Source organism: Pteropus medius, unplaced genomic scaffold (genome assembly GCF_902729225.1).
Source record: "Pteropus medius unplaced genomic scaffold, Ma_sr-lr_union100, whole genome shotgun sequence".
Classification (NCBI taxonomy): Eukaryota; Metazoa; Chordata; class Mammalia; order Chiroptera; family Pteropodidae; genus Pteropus; species Pteropus medius.
Window position 1 is genome coordinate 8449546 of NW_024352786.1, and position 16114 is coordinate 8465659.

The 16114-nt window shown below is 31.5% G+C and overlaps 1 long non-coding RNA gene and 1 pseudogene across 3 annotated transcripts in view; both read right to left on the minus strand.

Annotated features, from left to right (window-relative positions):
• The window catches only part of LOC120591127 (uncharacterized), a 143796-nt gene that overhangs the window by 4355 nt on the left and 123327 nt on the right, over window positions 1-16114 (minus strand). The window contains exons 2-5 of one of the 3 annotated variants that reach the window (XR_005649834.1): window positions 10369-10486; window positions 10169-10259; window positions 9721-9824; window positions 5669-7607 (exon numbers count right to left, since the gene is read on the minus strand). This is a non-coding gene — a long non-coding RNA (uncharacterized LOC120591127). Of the gene's footprint in view, window positions 1-5668; window positions 7611-9720; window positions 9825-10168; window positions 10260-10368; window positions 10487-16114 lie in introns of those variants that run through there. The other 2 variants (XR_005649838.1, XR_005649836.1) reach the window with 2 other exon arrangements.
• Window positions 9380-9499, minus strand: LOC120591290 (uncharacterized; annotated as a pseudogene).

Below are 16114 nucleotides of genomic sequence, written 5' to 3' on the forward strand. Positions count from 1 at the left end.
GTTCTCTTCTCTTCCTTAATTTCTCACTTTCTCCTGAAATTCTCAAGGGCCTCGAGTCCCAAGGTCATACCTGTCTGAATTGATTTCTTCTGTGGCAAAATTTGTAATTAAAAAAAAAAAAGTCAACCCTCAAGTAACTCTCCCTTCTTCTTTATCCTCACAGTGTCTTATTTACAAATAAAGTTGAGCACATTCTCATCTGTTCCTGGGACATTTGCATATTCTTTTCTGTAAAATGCTTAATCATTTCTTTTGCTTATTTTTCTATTTGTTTATATTTGTTATTTTTGATTCATGCTATTGTTTAAATTATCATGATACTAAATCTTATTGAATTTGAAAGTTATATCTTTTTTCAATTTGTGATTTGTACCTTTCCCAACCCTCAAACACCACTACAATTTTCTTTATACATCTTTCAGTGACAATAAGTCTTAAATTTAATAGAGTTGAATTATCAGTGTTTTCTTTTATGGTTTATGACTTTTGGTAAAGTCATAAAGTCCTTCTCTACTCTCAAGATCACAAAAATATTTTCTTATTTTTTTCTAGAAGTTTTGTAGCTTAATCTTTCATCTGGCACTGATCTATGTGTAGTATGAAGTAAAGCTCAATTTTTTTCATGAAAGTCAGTGTTAAATATGGCTAAACAGCTAATTATTTGTTTCAGCACCCTTTAGTGAGCTGTTCATCCTTTCTCAAATGTTCTTCAATGCCAGTCCTACCATTTATGCATTTTCATGTAGTAGGCTTTCTATTTAGTTTTCTTTATAGATTTCTTTTTTAAGGCACCAACACCATATTTTCTGTTATCAGAGCTTTATAATATTTTTTGACATGTGTCAAGGCAGCCCCCATACCATCCAACCTAGTTAATATCTTAACTATTCTTGTCTCTTTATTTTTCCATATAAATAAATTACTCTGCTTGCCAAATAGTATGAACAAATACTATAAATATAATCAAACAAATGTATTAAGACTGTTATTGTTCATGAATTGATAATATAACTTAGGAAAGACATGACAACTACGATATTTTTTTCTGGTTCGTTTTATTTTATTTTATTTTTTATTAAAAATTATTGGGGTGACATTGATCAACAAAATGCACTAAGTTTCAAGTGTACAATTGAACAGTATGTTGTATATATATTGCATCGTGTCTCTACCTCCCAGTTAGATTTCCTTCCATCACCAAATATTTGACCCTTTTTATCCCTATCTACCTCTCATATCCCCTCTTCCCTCTGGTAACTAATCCGCTCTTCATGTCTGAGTCTCTGTTTGTCGCATTTATTTGTTGCTTTTAGATTTATATCCCACTTATGAATGATAGCGTGTGGTTTTCAACTTTTTCTGTCTGATTTATTTCTCTTAGCATAATTATCTCAAGATCTATCTATGTGATACATTTATACAACGGACTATTACTCCATTATAAGAAAAGGTGAAATACTGTCATTTGCAACAACTACAATATTAAGACTTACATTTTAAGAACATGGAGTCTTTTCTTATTTACTTAAGTATGTTTACTTTTTTATAATTTTCTCTAAAAATCTCATACTTTTATTAGACTATTTTTCTTAAGTATTCTATTCTTTTTGGTGCATTTTATAATCCTTTGTGGTTTATGTATTAAAATAACCTTTTGTATATTGCTTTGTGTATAGCAACTTTGTTGATATTGAGTTTTTGTATAAGAAGTTTTGTTTTAACCTATGTAATTTTTAAATATTTAATTTTTTTCATGCCTTTTTAAACTAAGACTTGAAGGGCTGATAGCATTTATTCTCATCTCGTTGCTCTATTAAGAGTAATAGTTTCAACCTTTCCAATTAATCTCTCTGCTTGTTCAAATTTTCTTCTTGTGAAGAGGAATTTTCCACTCAAATGGCTAACCTCATAATCAGCTCTTTGTTCTGCTTCTGTAGACATGCTTGCCGCATAGATGGAAGGGCAGGGTGACCTCTAGATCAACTGAAGACTCACCCTCCCCTTTGCTTGTTCTGTCTAGATAACAGATGTATCCCCTTTGCTTGTTCTGTCTAGATAACAGATGTATCCCCTTTACTTGCTCTGTCTAGGTAACAGATTTATTGCCTTTGCTTGTTAAGCCCTATAAAAGTAAGGTTACTCTGAGTTTGGGGCCCAGATCTTCAGAGTGCTAGTTCTTCTGGGACCACTGGCATAATTAACCTGAGTTCTCCAACTCTCTGAGTGATGTTTGGTTTCTAGTCAGTCTGATTTTTCTGCAACATCTGTAGATCCTATTTACAGGGATAAGGACATCTCCTTGTGTTGCTTGTTTGCTGAGTACAAAATAGATGTTAAAATAGATGTTCAATTTTGCAAAATTGGTCTTCATTAAGAAAATGAGATTTTCACCATTTTAAACTGTTATGGTACATTGTGTTTGATAATTTTTTATTGTTAATCACTTGTCTCTCTGAAGTAACTCCACTTTGGTCATGATTTATTATCATTTTTAAATCATGCTGGACTCTATTTGTTTATTTTCGTTTAGGATTTTTTCATTTGTTTCAAAGTGACTATAGTTTTTAATTTTGTTTGTGCTATCCATATCAGTTTTCAGTATCAACGTTAGACTAAATTCATAAAAAGATTAAGGAGTGTTTCCATTTTTCTGTAATCTGGAATATTTTATGTAAGATTGGATTAATTTGATTGATGAACATTTTGTTGATTTGATTGGTGAAATCATCTGAATCTGCATGTTCTTTATGGGAAGATTTTTACTGTTAATGTTTTTTCTTTAACAGTTGGTGAATTATGTAAATTTTTAAAATTTTGCTCTGAAAATTATATGTTCTAGGAATTTAACCATTTTATTTAAGTTTTACATTTTATTTGCACAAAGCAGTTCTAACAATAATAATATGCTCATTTAATAATATATAATAAAATTAATAAAATGATTATACAACATTTACTTCATGATATATAGTTCTGATTATCATATGTTTCTTAATCCTGACATCATCTATTGTCATAGATCCTACTATTTTCCCTTTTTTGTAGATGGTGTAACTTATCAACTGAAGATCATCATCACCAATTCAGACTGAGTCCCAGACTTAGAGTGCAGTAAAAAGAGAGACTTTATTCAGCAAAAATAGATCAATTTTGAAACAGTTCGACTATGGAACTGTTCAGCTGAAACAGGTGAATTGTGATAGAGCTCAAAAGCAGCTCAGCAATGGAACAGCTCTGCTGTGGAACAGCTCGACTGAAACAGCTCAGTCAAACTAGCTCAGGTAAAGCATCTCTGGTGTTACAGCTCACACATTATAGCACTATGGTTTGGGCAGTTATGTCCTATTCTTCTTTCCCTAAGTTATTTGTACCTTTATCCTTTACATCTTGGTCAATCTTACCAGAGGTTTCTCAAGCATCTACGTTTGCTTTATTTGTCCTTTTCATTGTATATTAGCTTTCATTAATTTGGTTTGCTTCTTTTTATAATATTTTCCTCCTAATTTTTTTTAGCAAAGGTGATTTTTCTATTTTTCCATTTTTTAATTCCTTAAGATGGTTTCTATTTCAATAATATTAAAGTTTTCTTTCTTTCTATTATAAGGATTTATGGTATATATATATATTTTTTTTTCTTTTGAGTACTAAGTGCTTTACCTAAGCTTTGAAATGTAAGATTTTTGTTATTATTCCATTCTAACTTTTTTATTTTTAATATGAGTTTTCCTCATCTATACGTTATTTTAAAGTGTGTTTCTAAATTTCTAAGCATGGCTTGTTTCTATTTGTTTTTTAATGGTTTTTTGTTGTTTATTTTTAGCTTTGTTTTTAGAGAATATAATTGCCCTGCTTTTTTACTTTATAGTCTAATTGCGTGTTTAAAATTTACATAGTATGCATATGAAAATAAAATGCATTTTGTAGTTCAACTATGATTGTAGTGATGTCATTTTTGCTTTATTTATTTTAAGACTGTTATTCACTGCATGGAAGATTAAAACTTTTATACTTTCCTGGTAAATCAATCTTTTTGTAATTATTTTGACTCCTTTTATCACTAGAAATACTTTTTTAAATCTAAATTCTATTTTGTTTCTAATTAATATGGTTACATCAGCTTTCTAGGAGTAATATACTCCATTATTTTTCTTTTGGTAGTTTCAATAGAAATTAAAATGTTAATTTAACTTAACAGTGTCTAAAGTTAATCAGTTTATTTACCTTCCTTGTAAACAATCAAATACCTCCTTACTATGTATATTCACTGTTCTCTTGTAATTTTACTTTAACCTACAATTAATATTATTAGCTTAAAAAGTCAAGATTTGTTTAGATTACTAACATTTTTATTATCTTTTTTCCTTTATTTTTTTGTGCTTTTCAGACTATCATCTGGGAACATTAAAGATGTTTTAAACAAATAATTAATTAATTTAATGGGATATTTCTATTATAGAATTCTCAATTTTGTTTCTTCAACAATACCTTTAAGTCACCCTTGCCCCATCCAAAGAAATATTTGCTATGTAATGAATTCTCAGTTGACAGGTATCTCCTTTTACCACACTAAAGATATCAATCCTCTTTTCTGGCTTTTATGTTACTACAGTAATTAATTCTCAGTGTAATTTTATTTATCTCTCCTAGTTAATATAGAGTTCATATTCCTGGTTCAGAAGTCCAAAGTGGAGGAGTTTTTCTGTCAAATTTCAGAAATTCAAGGTCCCTTTAGGGAAAGTCCAGTTATTTCCATTTTTGCTCTAATCCAAGGTTTTTCAGTCCCAACATTATTGACACTTTGAACCATACAATTTTATTTGTTGTTGAAGACTTCTTGTGCATTGTAGGATGTTTAGTGACACCTCTAACCTCTATTCACTAGATGCCAATAACACACCTACCCAACTCCCCAAATTGTGGCAAAGTAGTATCACCAGACATTGCCAGATGTTCCCTGTTTGGTGAAGGAGAGGAAGGGGCAGCAAAATTTTCCCTAGTTGAGAACTGCTACTCTAATTGAGAGGACCTTATAGTTAGGGATGATTCTAAGTGTTCACATTCAGTTGATATTCCACTCTACTTTATTAAATTATAAACTTTCACATTTTTTCTTTGTCTTTGTAGATATTTTAGAGAATTTAGGAATGGTTGTACCAAATACTGAGAGGCTATTTTAAATCAAAATTCCAAAAATATTGTAAATGCCTTTTAAATTTAAAAACATTACTGATGTTGTTGTGACTGAGTTTTATATCTACCAAATGGTAAATGGTGAAAGGCTGATCTAGGCAACAGAAAATAAGATACAGCAAGGTAGATTTATAAATTATATATATATATATATATATATATATATATATATTTAGTAGTCTTCAGTCACTGCGAAACTATAGTCACTCATAGGCTTTTTAATATAATTAATTAATTTTTTTCCCCATTTTAGAGCACTCTAATACTGGCACAAAAGGTATTTTTAAGGATTCAGATCATACATTTATCAACCAAGTAGAAAAATAAGGTGGAAAAGGTATGCATCAACCTGATTCTGAAAGATATTTTATTTCACAAGTAGGTCAGGGAAGAATTTAGTATACTCTGCCAAATGGAGCTGCTCAAGAAAATAAAGTTTAATAGATTGTATCCACTCTTCTAAATCATATTTAAATAATGTTTTTGGGTTTTTTTTATTTTTTTTCCATTTAGAAAACATTTATATTCATGTAAATGTAGCTCCCCGCCAGACACAGAGGACACAAGAGAGGACCAACAGGAGCATGGCTGTTACATTTCACACCTTAGGGGATTGCCACTTTCTCATATCCCAGCCTCACCTCCACTTGGCAACCAGATGAATGGGGAAGATTCCAGACAGATGGGTGGAGGGAAGGTGTGCTACTTTATGATTCACGAAATACAGAGGAACCAGACAACAAAGTGGAACATGAAAATGGAGATAACTGGTAATTAGATATATGTATGTAGCTGAAACTGAAGAGAGAAGTCCAAGCTTAAAATGAGATGTAGGAGGCATTGGTTCACAAGAAAGAAATTATGAGGGAAGGACCCTTGTGCTCTGCTGCTGTCATAAATGGCCACTCTTTAGGAAGAGGGCTTGTGTTGCTTCCTGTGCAAATTGGCACAGTGGGCACTAAGTCAGGCCTGCAGGTACAGTCAGAAAAGCACAGGTGGAAGCAGATCCAATAAAAAGATCAGAAAATATAAATGACATCAAAACATGAAAAGCTTAGAGGGATGTTACAGTCCTATTACTACATTCCTTAAATATAGTAACCCGTATACTCTAAAGAGATTTACAAGCCATCCATTTTTATTCCTTTATGTGATGAGAACACCAAGGATAGGGCTGTCCTGTGCAGACAATGATAAACCCTAGTACATGGACCCAATGTGACCTCCCACTGTAAAGACATATTTTTTAAACTTCATTAATCTTTTTATTTATCTATTCATTAATGTTTCCTGAGGGCCTGCCCTCTGTTGAGATACAAGAGTAGAAACCCCTGCCTTTCACATCCTGATGGAGGACACAGATAAAACCAAAGAGATATTTACAATGTAAGTGCTAGTGCCGACTTAATGGGGACTGACTGTGGGAAAATTCAGGGCTTCATTTCAAAGTTGAAGGCCTACCTTGGCCCCAACTCCCACTCCACACCCCACTTCCCACCCAGGTTTTAAACGTTTATCGCTTTATGAGACCCTGCATTTCCTTTTATAATTTCCATATGAGTTTTTGAATAGACCATTCAGAGCCAGAATTTTCTAAGCTTTCTTCCCTTAAATACCCAGATGATATTATGGACAGAATTCACTTTTAAATTTACACAACTATTATGCTAGAACTTATCACCAAACTAAATGTATTATGTTTTTTTTCCCCTTTAAACTTCTTAGCTAAATATCTTTACTGTCCGAAGACTTCTGGTTCTTATTTTCCTGATGCACATATTGTCATTATTCTTTTTATATTTTTGACACATCTCTTGGCACTTCGAGTAACTCTATTTGGAAGTACTCTCCAAAGTCCTTCCTCTAGGATGGGTTGTAATCTTTCTTGATCTCAAAGACATGAAGTTTCTGTTCCTTTTTTTTTCTTTATGATCATTCACATGGATTTTCACACTTTTCTTCCTTGCTTTCTCTTCGGCTACAGTAGGCAAGGGCATTGTACTCTGTCTTCCAGATCTCAAACTCATTCTACTGACATGACTTAGCCCCCAGATGTAGATTTCTCAGCTCCATCTTCTGAGTTTTGTAGTGTCACCTCTTGGGAGGTAGTCATCGGCTTCTTCTATTTTATTCTTCTTTGTTTTATTATTTTCTACTAGTATTAGAAACTTAGGTTTTGCTCTCCTTCATCAGTTTTATTTGGGCTTCTGGAGCCCAGGGACATTTCCCAATTTGGAGAGGTCATATCTTTCACTTTCTGTCCCTTATTTTTAGTTTTCATGTTGTTGCTGGGCAAGTGTTCCACAGGTTCAATCCTTTCTGTCAAAATTCCCAGACGTTTTTTTCCTTCATTATCAAGGGTTTAGTGGTTTACATCTCTGTCTGGGAGTTGTCCTTTGTTTCTTCTGCAGTGGCTTCTGCTAAGATAAATGTCATGGTATTTAATGACCCATTTATTTTTCTAAGAAATATAAAGCTAAAGTCCTGCTTCTCTAAAAGTCAGTGTAATTTTATGGCATTTTTCAATCTTTGAGTATCTTATGCATTAATAACTGTTGCTTTCCTTTTAAGGGAAAACCGTAAATGGCACTAACATGGACTAGCACAGAGAAGTCCAGCCTGAATAATGGCAACTGTGAATTACAGTAAATTCTTTAGATGAATGTAGTTATTTATTCTGAAAAACTGTTAATTGAATATGGATTAATGAAGTATTACCTGGCTGATTCCTGTAGACTTCGACAGATGAAGGGATAAAAATGGTCTCTAAATGACAGATTCTTAATGTATGAATAACTGGTAATTCTGAAGTATTTGAGAATACTTAAAAATGGTATCTTCTCTTACAAAGCCTAAACATTTCTCTAAAATCTTAAAATCAAACAAACTTGGAAGGACACGCGTGCACACACACACACACATCATCATCATCATTTTACAAACAAGGGGAATAGAGTCCTATGTTGAACAGCAGAAATTATACTTGAACTTATGTTCTTATTTCCTCATTAGTTGTCTACCTCACCATATCTTCTTTGTACTATTCATTTGCTTAGCAAACATTTTGTATAAATACAGGAAATTGTAAATTTCAATATCATTTCTATTTGTGTTATCTTAAATTCCTTTTTAGTAGCAAGAAATAAAATATAGTTTTATTATATTATATGCCTAAATATGTAAAGGTAAAATAAAAATATATTCAGTAATAAGCAGCATAATACCAAAATTAATAAACAATTAATGGATAGTTCACAGTTTTCTATAAGATTCATTTCCCAAAATTATTCTGTTTAAAAATTTTTGACAACTTCACACTGTCTAAAATAAAACCTAGATTTGTTTTTAACTAGCTTCCAGGGTCCACCAAGATATAGCTTTCATTCACTTCCCAAACTTATCTCCCAATGCTCATCTTAGAAATTCTAGTATAAGTAAAGAACTATTTACATCTGCTATTCTTCTCTTGCCTTTGCTCAGGCTGTTTTAACCAATTGAGATGTATTTTTTCTATGTCTGAGTTTATAAATTATACTCATCATTCAAGGCTAAACTCAAATGCTGTATCAATTTTAAAACTTTTCTTAATCCTTCTAGATAGGAAAAAAAAAAGTCTTCTCTCATCTGAACTTGTATAATACTTTATATTTTATCTTATTTTGCATAGTTATTTAGAGATGTTTACACTCACTTGCAAGAATATACAGTGTTAAAGTATAGGGGCTGTGTTTAAATTTTCTGTCATCTGAAGGGCTACTAGTAAGTACTTAATAAATACTCATTGATGGAATAAGAACAAAGAAATGGATAGCTACATAAGTAGCTTACCTTACTGATAAGATGCCAAAAAATATCCAATAGAGATGTTAATGGGATATTAATATCATAGTTTAATACACAGGAATCTTTTAGATTCTTAGAAGTAACAATTCCAGATTCAGTAATTTGCAAAATTGATAATTTCCAAATCAGAGCTATTGACTGAAACTTCACCAACACAATTATTTGTTTATTTTCAGTTAGTAGATACTCCTTGTTTTTTTTTGTGTTGTTTTTTTTTGTGTTTTTTTTTTGTTTGTTTTTTAAGGTGAGGCAACCCTTGGTTGACTTCACAGATGGCAAGGACCTTGTCAGCTTACAATTCCTTATTTTATTTATTTATTTGTTTGTTTGTTTGTCTGTTTGTTTATGTCTATAGCACCTGGTCTTCCTAGGTAGTCTCCCTCTCCAAGTACTAACCAGGCTCGACCCTGCTTAGCATCCAAGATCAGATGGGATCAGGTTTATTCAGGGTGGTATGGCCGTAGACTAGATAGCCCTTTTTTATTTTTTCACAGTAAGTACACTCTTACCAGCTGTTATGTCTGATTTCTGCCAAAAATGATATCTTTCGCCAGTCCCCTGCTCCTCAGCTGTGCCAATGTTTTCTCTTCATTAAAAATTCACAAAGCCAAATCAGTCAATCCACCCCAAAGGCAGCTCAAACCAAACAGGGGAGGAAAGAGACAGAATTCATTCTAGCTTACTCACACTGCTGGGAGATTGTGCTTCTGCCTTCCACGCAAACTGTTCTCAATGGAGAAGCTCTGCTGGGAGTCTTGTTTGGAGGTCATGGTGGCAATCAAACCATGTGGCTGTGAGGGCATGTGCTGCTGTTACAAGGTTGTTGCAAATAAATAAACCTTATAATAAATAAATGAATTGGTTGCAGCTTATGGAGATCATGAAACTGAAGTAGTATTTGTGCCACCTAACCCATGTAAATTAGATCTGTGGTTCTGGTTTATCTCCAAGGAATAAGAAAGTTTTGAGAACCAGATGGGGCTCTAAACAAAGAAACGGTCCATGAATGCTGGGTTATTGGCCTTAACAGGGGTCTGCTGTGACATAAAAAGACCTGGGATAAGAAGTTAAAGCAATCCAGATAGTTTGAGAAGTGAGGATGATATGATATTATTAGAGCTCCAGGCAAACTCACCAAATTCTGTGGTTCTGCATCCTTTCCACCCATTCCTTAGACATCTGGTTATAAAGGAGGCCTTTTCACACTCAGGGCTCTGATCTAGCTGCTATTCAAGAAAAATATCATCAATTCAAGGTGTATTTCGATTTTAAAACACCTCGACTCAAAGGATACATTTCCTTAACAATATACATTTCTTTACCCATATAACTCACCCTATGATTTTTGGCAGTGTTCAGAAATTATCAGTCCCTTCAAGATTCAAACTCTGCAGGTGCTCAAAAGTTCTGAATTTACTCCTCTATTTAACCACAACAGATCTGACCTTCTTCACTAAAAATATAAGAGAATAAATCAGAGATTTCCTTTCCTACAAAATACTTTGACCATAGAAAATTAGCACATATTAGCAAAGACTGTTCATGTGGTTAAATGGCAAAGAGATAAGAAATTCTCATTTTATGATATTAGGGGGGGAAAGAAAACCCTGAATGAAGCCAAGAAAATAATGAAATCTTTTGTTATAACAGCTATCTAAACATTTGTAATATACTTCAGATCAGAAATGTCTCTTGGGAACATTTACTAGAATAAGGTACATGCACAATGTTCTCAGAGACAGTTAAGAGCCACCCAAAGGATAGTCAGACTGTTAAGTATCGAGACCATTTTATCTGTCTAATCAACAGGCCCCTAAAGTGCCAGATTAACCGGTAGCATGATGATAGAAATGGGAAATAAGAAACATTTATGTCTTGGGTCTATCTGGACCATTAGGTCCTCAGGACATGTTCAGGACAGCTGAGCTGTCATTTTAGGATACTGCCTTCCCATCCTTACCCTCTTATAAGGAGTCTGGGGAGAGCAAAACTTACCAGAGTAAAAAATGAGAAAATAAAAGTTGTATGTTTCAAACGAATATATATTCAGAAGTAAATACAGGAGAGGAGAGAGGGAAAGGATAAGAAAACAGATATATCTTGAATATGACATATTCTAGCATGGGTTACAGCTAATGCTATCTGATGGATGCATTTCCTAAGAGAGAATAACTACTCTTTCAAGGACATATAGAGTATGACAAGTTTTAAAGTACATACAAATATGCTAAGACCAATGGGTATTCAACAGTTTGATTTAAAATATTGAAGACAGAGAAGTAAGATGGCTAAAAGATTTTCATCCATTTGCATAACTAACATTTTTATAATATTAAAAACATATCTGCAGATGATAATTTCTGAAGTGAGTAACTTGCAAATGTTATTGGCATCTTTCTACGGTTAAAAGTCTGTACATTATTAAATAATAACATTTAATGTATAAGTAATACATAAAATACATAAATAAAATTCTTCATAATACAACTACATTTATAGAAAATTATGATTTATCTTATCTTCAGGGGACTTGTTTTTTTACCTGTGACTGTTCCTATTACAACATATACATACATATATATAGATACACATATATGCGTATTTATATAATATATGTGAACAGAATTATTTAAATCACTTCCTTGAATAATGTAAATTGTCATATTAGAGTAAATAATTTTAATTAAATTACTTACATACAACATATGTTTAAAAAATATAAAGTAATATGTTAATGTCACCTATGATAAGTTATAGCTTCTATAACCAATCATAACCATTTATTTATGCTGTCCTGACAAAATAGAACAATCTAAATATTCCTTGATAATCATTCAAAAGCAAATTCCCCAACTGTTGTTTTCAGAGATCTCATAAGGCTTTTCTACAAATGACCAAATATATTAGTAAGATTGAGAAGCTACATTTAAATGTTTCCCTCCACAGAGATTGATTCACATTTATGAATATGAAGAGTTAATATTTTGATTCATTATTTTGTAATGAAGCAAAATTAAACATTTTGTAATGAAGAAAAATAAAAAAGTTATGAACACAATCTATATTAAAGCATTATTATAGTCATCTCACTGTTAATATAATAAAAATTTTAATTGAATTGAGCTAAATTTTCTTATTAATTAAAAAGACTTTAAGAATTTTTTAAACCAATGAGAAAAAGAAAAGGGAGGTTTGGAGTCACCGTCCACTTCAAATAAAAATGAATTGTGTAAACATAGGGTCTGGAGTGCAGGGGAAATATAGGAAAGATATCTCTGACTTTTCTCAGCTTGCCAGGTCTGCATGTCTTCTATCATCAGCTGTATGCACGTAACACCTTACAAATCATAGTAAGATAACAAACTAAATGTCATTTATGATTCATAATTATGTTTTTATTTTTGTCTGATATTCTTTTTCATTTATATAAAAATATAGGCATATATAGTACAAATATATATTCTGTGTATATATTATATGTGGGGAAAAGCTACTTGTATCAGTCACCAAACTAATATTAATGAACGTTACCAAAAGTTGGGGAAAATGTGTGTGTGTGTGTGTGTGTGTGTGTGTTTATATGATTTGGGAAGGTGAGAGAGCAAAGCTTTTGATTCGATCTGCATGATGAAAAGCTCTCGTAAGATAGTTATTTACATGAAAAATTACTTGTAGTATCTTAGTCTGATGAAGAACAGAAATGAGAATTTTTGATAGCTGTTTAAATCCTATTTTCATACATACACATATAAGCATGCCTATGTTTGCTGATTTGAGGAAGAAAGAAGTTAAAAAAAAAAGCTTTAAACTAGTTTCACCATCTGCAAGTCACTAGCGAGGAGCAGAATGTTGTCATCTGTCATTACGGATCAGATCCCAGTAATTAAAACCCCAGAGTTTCTTGGGGTATAATTTCCTGTTTCTCCACCTGCATGCTTCCCTATGGAGCTTATCCTTGACTCAAACCAAATTCTAGGAAAGCAAGTTAATTCTAATTGAGAAGCAGACCTTTATAATACATGCAAAAGAAAATTATGTTGATAATCAAATAAAAGTAGCACAAGATTTTGTCAGAAAGTATCAGGGAGAAATGTTTTCTTGACTTTGTCTTATATGATCTATTACTAATAGCAAAAATTTATGTTGTATTAAGAAAAAATAGAAATTTTTTTTTGCAGTTTTATGTTAGATATTACCATTGAACCAGTAGCCACATTCCAGTGGCCCAAAAGCTCAGTTTGACTTTTGAATGTTTTTGGGTCAATAAAACCCCAAACAATTTGGACCAATTGCATATCCTCTAGTTATTCTAACCCTTGAGCATTTCAAAGAAAATAAAATCTATATGACCTTAAAATTTTATACTTTACTCATCAAAACAGTGTAGTGGTAACCCAACGTCATGAAAGACTTCTTTTTAAAAATACTTGAATCTGTTCTTTTTAGAAAAAGAATGTGATTTCAAGATTAAGCAACTCCCCGCTATTAATTCCGAGATGCCTCCATAATTACAAACAGTGCACTGTAGTTGTTCTGAGACAAAACAGCCCTCTGTGCTTGAGGAATTTATAAAACAATGGGATAAAATAATCTTAGACTTTTTATTTCCTCTTTAATGAACAGTGGTAACATTAGAAATAAGTGGAATAGAAATAACTGGAAATTTTAAAAACAACTATGAAAAAGGAGCTAAAACTCTTGCTCAAAGCTAATCTAGAAAAACACACATCAGCAGTTAATTTTTATTCAAGATTCTATTGTAGCACTTCATTTTGTTGCTTTTATTGTCCAATTAGACATAATTTGATATTGTTGCCTATGTTATCTACATTTACTACATGAAATGATAACTAATTTAGAACAGAATCTAATTACAAAATAATATTTTATTTGATGTTCATTTGGCAGTGCCAATTTTTACATAGTTGAGGTTATATAATGTCTTGGGATTTACTGGTCATGTATGGACCATCTGTGAAACAAAAAGAATGAAACTGAAAAGAAGTATTCTGCAGTTTGTGATACAATCCACATTTTGTCTAATTGAGACCTTTAAGATTATTCTTTCTATGTTCTGACACAACTAATGATAAAAATAATTATTTTTGGAAAAGAGACACTGTAGAGTCAATAAATTAAATAAAGTTAATGTAATAATAGCATGTTTTAATACTTCTGAAATAATACAATTTTCTCAAAAATTATTTGTTATATACAGATCCAACTTCCATGATCCTAAATTATTCCCATTTATGGAAATTAATAACTTTTTTGTTAATGAGAAGAATTTTCATAGTTCTATGCTATTATCAAACAAATTTTTCCAGGGAAATTTGATCTCCTATGTTACATTAAGAATCCCAACTTAAAAATATCCTATGTCATTTTATACTACTAATACTACTAGTACTATTCATATATTCATATTTATCTTTATTTCTACACATGTGCATATATATGTGCATATTACCATCTAAATATCAATAAAATATAGCAGAGATCAAACAGCTACAATTTGAAAAGTATTAAGATGTTGCCACACAACCATTTTTTAAATATAAAGTAGGTGAGATCATTTCAATTTTATAATGATATAATTTAATAATTTTCAACAACAGATATTTGATAACTTGTCTTGCAGATGAGCTGGATATAAATAATCAAAGAGCTCATGACACCATTTTTGTGCACTGATGTTCTCATTTGTCCTGGGTATCATCAGGAGGTTAGGTGACTGGGACCACCCAACTATTACTCACATGCGGTTCTTGAGACAGGAATAAGTATCAGTAGACTTGATACAGTTTCAGTGTACCAAAAACTTTTTTAAATGAAAACTTACATTATTTTAATAGCATTATTTTAAAGAGCATACATTCCTTTTATGGGGATTAAATCTTGGAATTTAATCAATGTCATGGGTCATTTCATTAAAATTAATTATAAATCTGGGTCTTAAACAGCATGTGTAGTGGAAAGTGTAATAACTGATGTGAGAGCCTTATATTTCTGTTCTCCATGACTTCTAGACATTAGTAATCTCAACTCTGAAACAAAGCATTGACTAGTCTCTAAGATTTCCTGAAAATCAAGCGCTTCATTGTTTTTAAAAAGCAGGAGGCAGATAGACGAGGAGTGTCATCTGGTCTCAGTTTTCTTTACAGGTCCAAGGGAGACAGTCCTTTCTTCAGTATTTCCTTTGTTTCTCGTAATCTTAAAGGAATTAAGGAAATGCTCTAAAACAATGAATATCTTAATATTAAATTAATTTCAAACATTATTTCAAATTATAAATTATATGAGTTGGAGTAATAACACATAAACTATATAATTTTAGGAAATTATTCTGTAAGATAGAGATTTAATATATTCTTCTTTGTTTTCTAGCAGCCATTCATAAACTTAGCTTCTTTTCATGTTTATGGGTGTTTTCTACTTTAATATTTGCTTTATCGAATTTATGAGTATTTATTATTATTCTTTTAGGTAGATACCTCTCAAGCAATGTAAATTCAAATAAAGAATTGATAAAAATTAAAGAACGTCTTATAAATTTTTTTCACTTTTATAGTTTAAAGAACTGAATTTCAAAATGTGAAATGATTTTGAGTCACATAGCATGTAACTAGAATGTTTTCTTCTAGAATATTCCCAACATTAATTCATGTTATATTAAGAGAACACATATTTAAATTCCATGATGTCAAGAAAAAATGTTTTCAGAAACCATTCAGTGATCTTTTCCTTTTTACACGAAAAAACAAAAAGACATAAGTCTGAATAAACCTCAAATTTTAAGAGCCCTAATGCAACTGAATTTTTTAAAAATATTTTTTAATTCATGAATGATTTTGTCTTGCAGAAATTGGTCTGTGCAACAGGAATAGATTTAAAATAAGAAGAAAGTTCATTGGATATTTTTTACAATAGCTTTATTGAGATAAAATTCATTTACCATAAAATTCAGTGTTTTAAAGCACACAATTCAGTGGATTTTAATAGTTACTGGTAAACTTCAATTTTGTACCCTAATTTAATAATGCTACAAAAACAAACAAACAAAAAAATAGAACTCTCTATG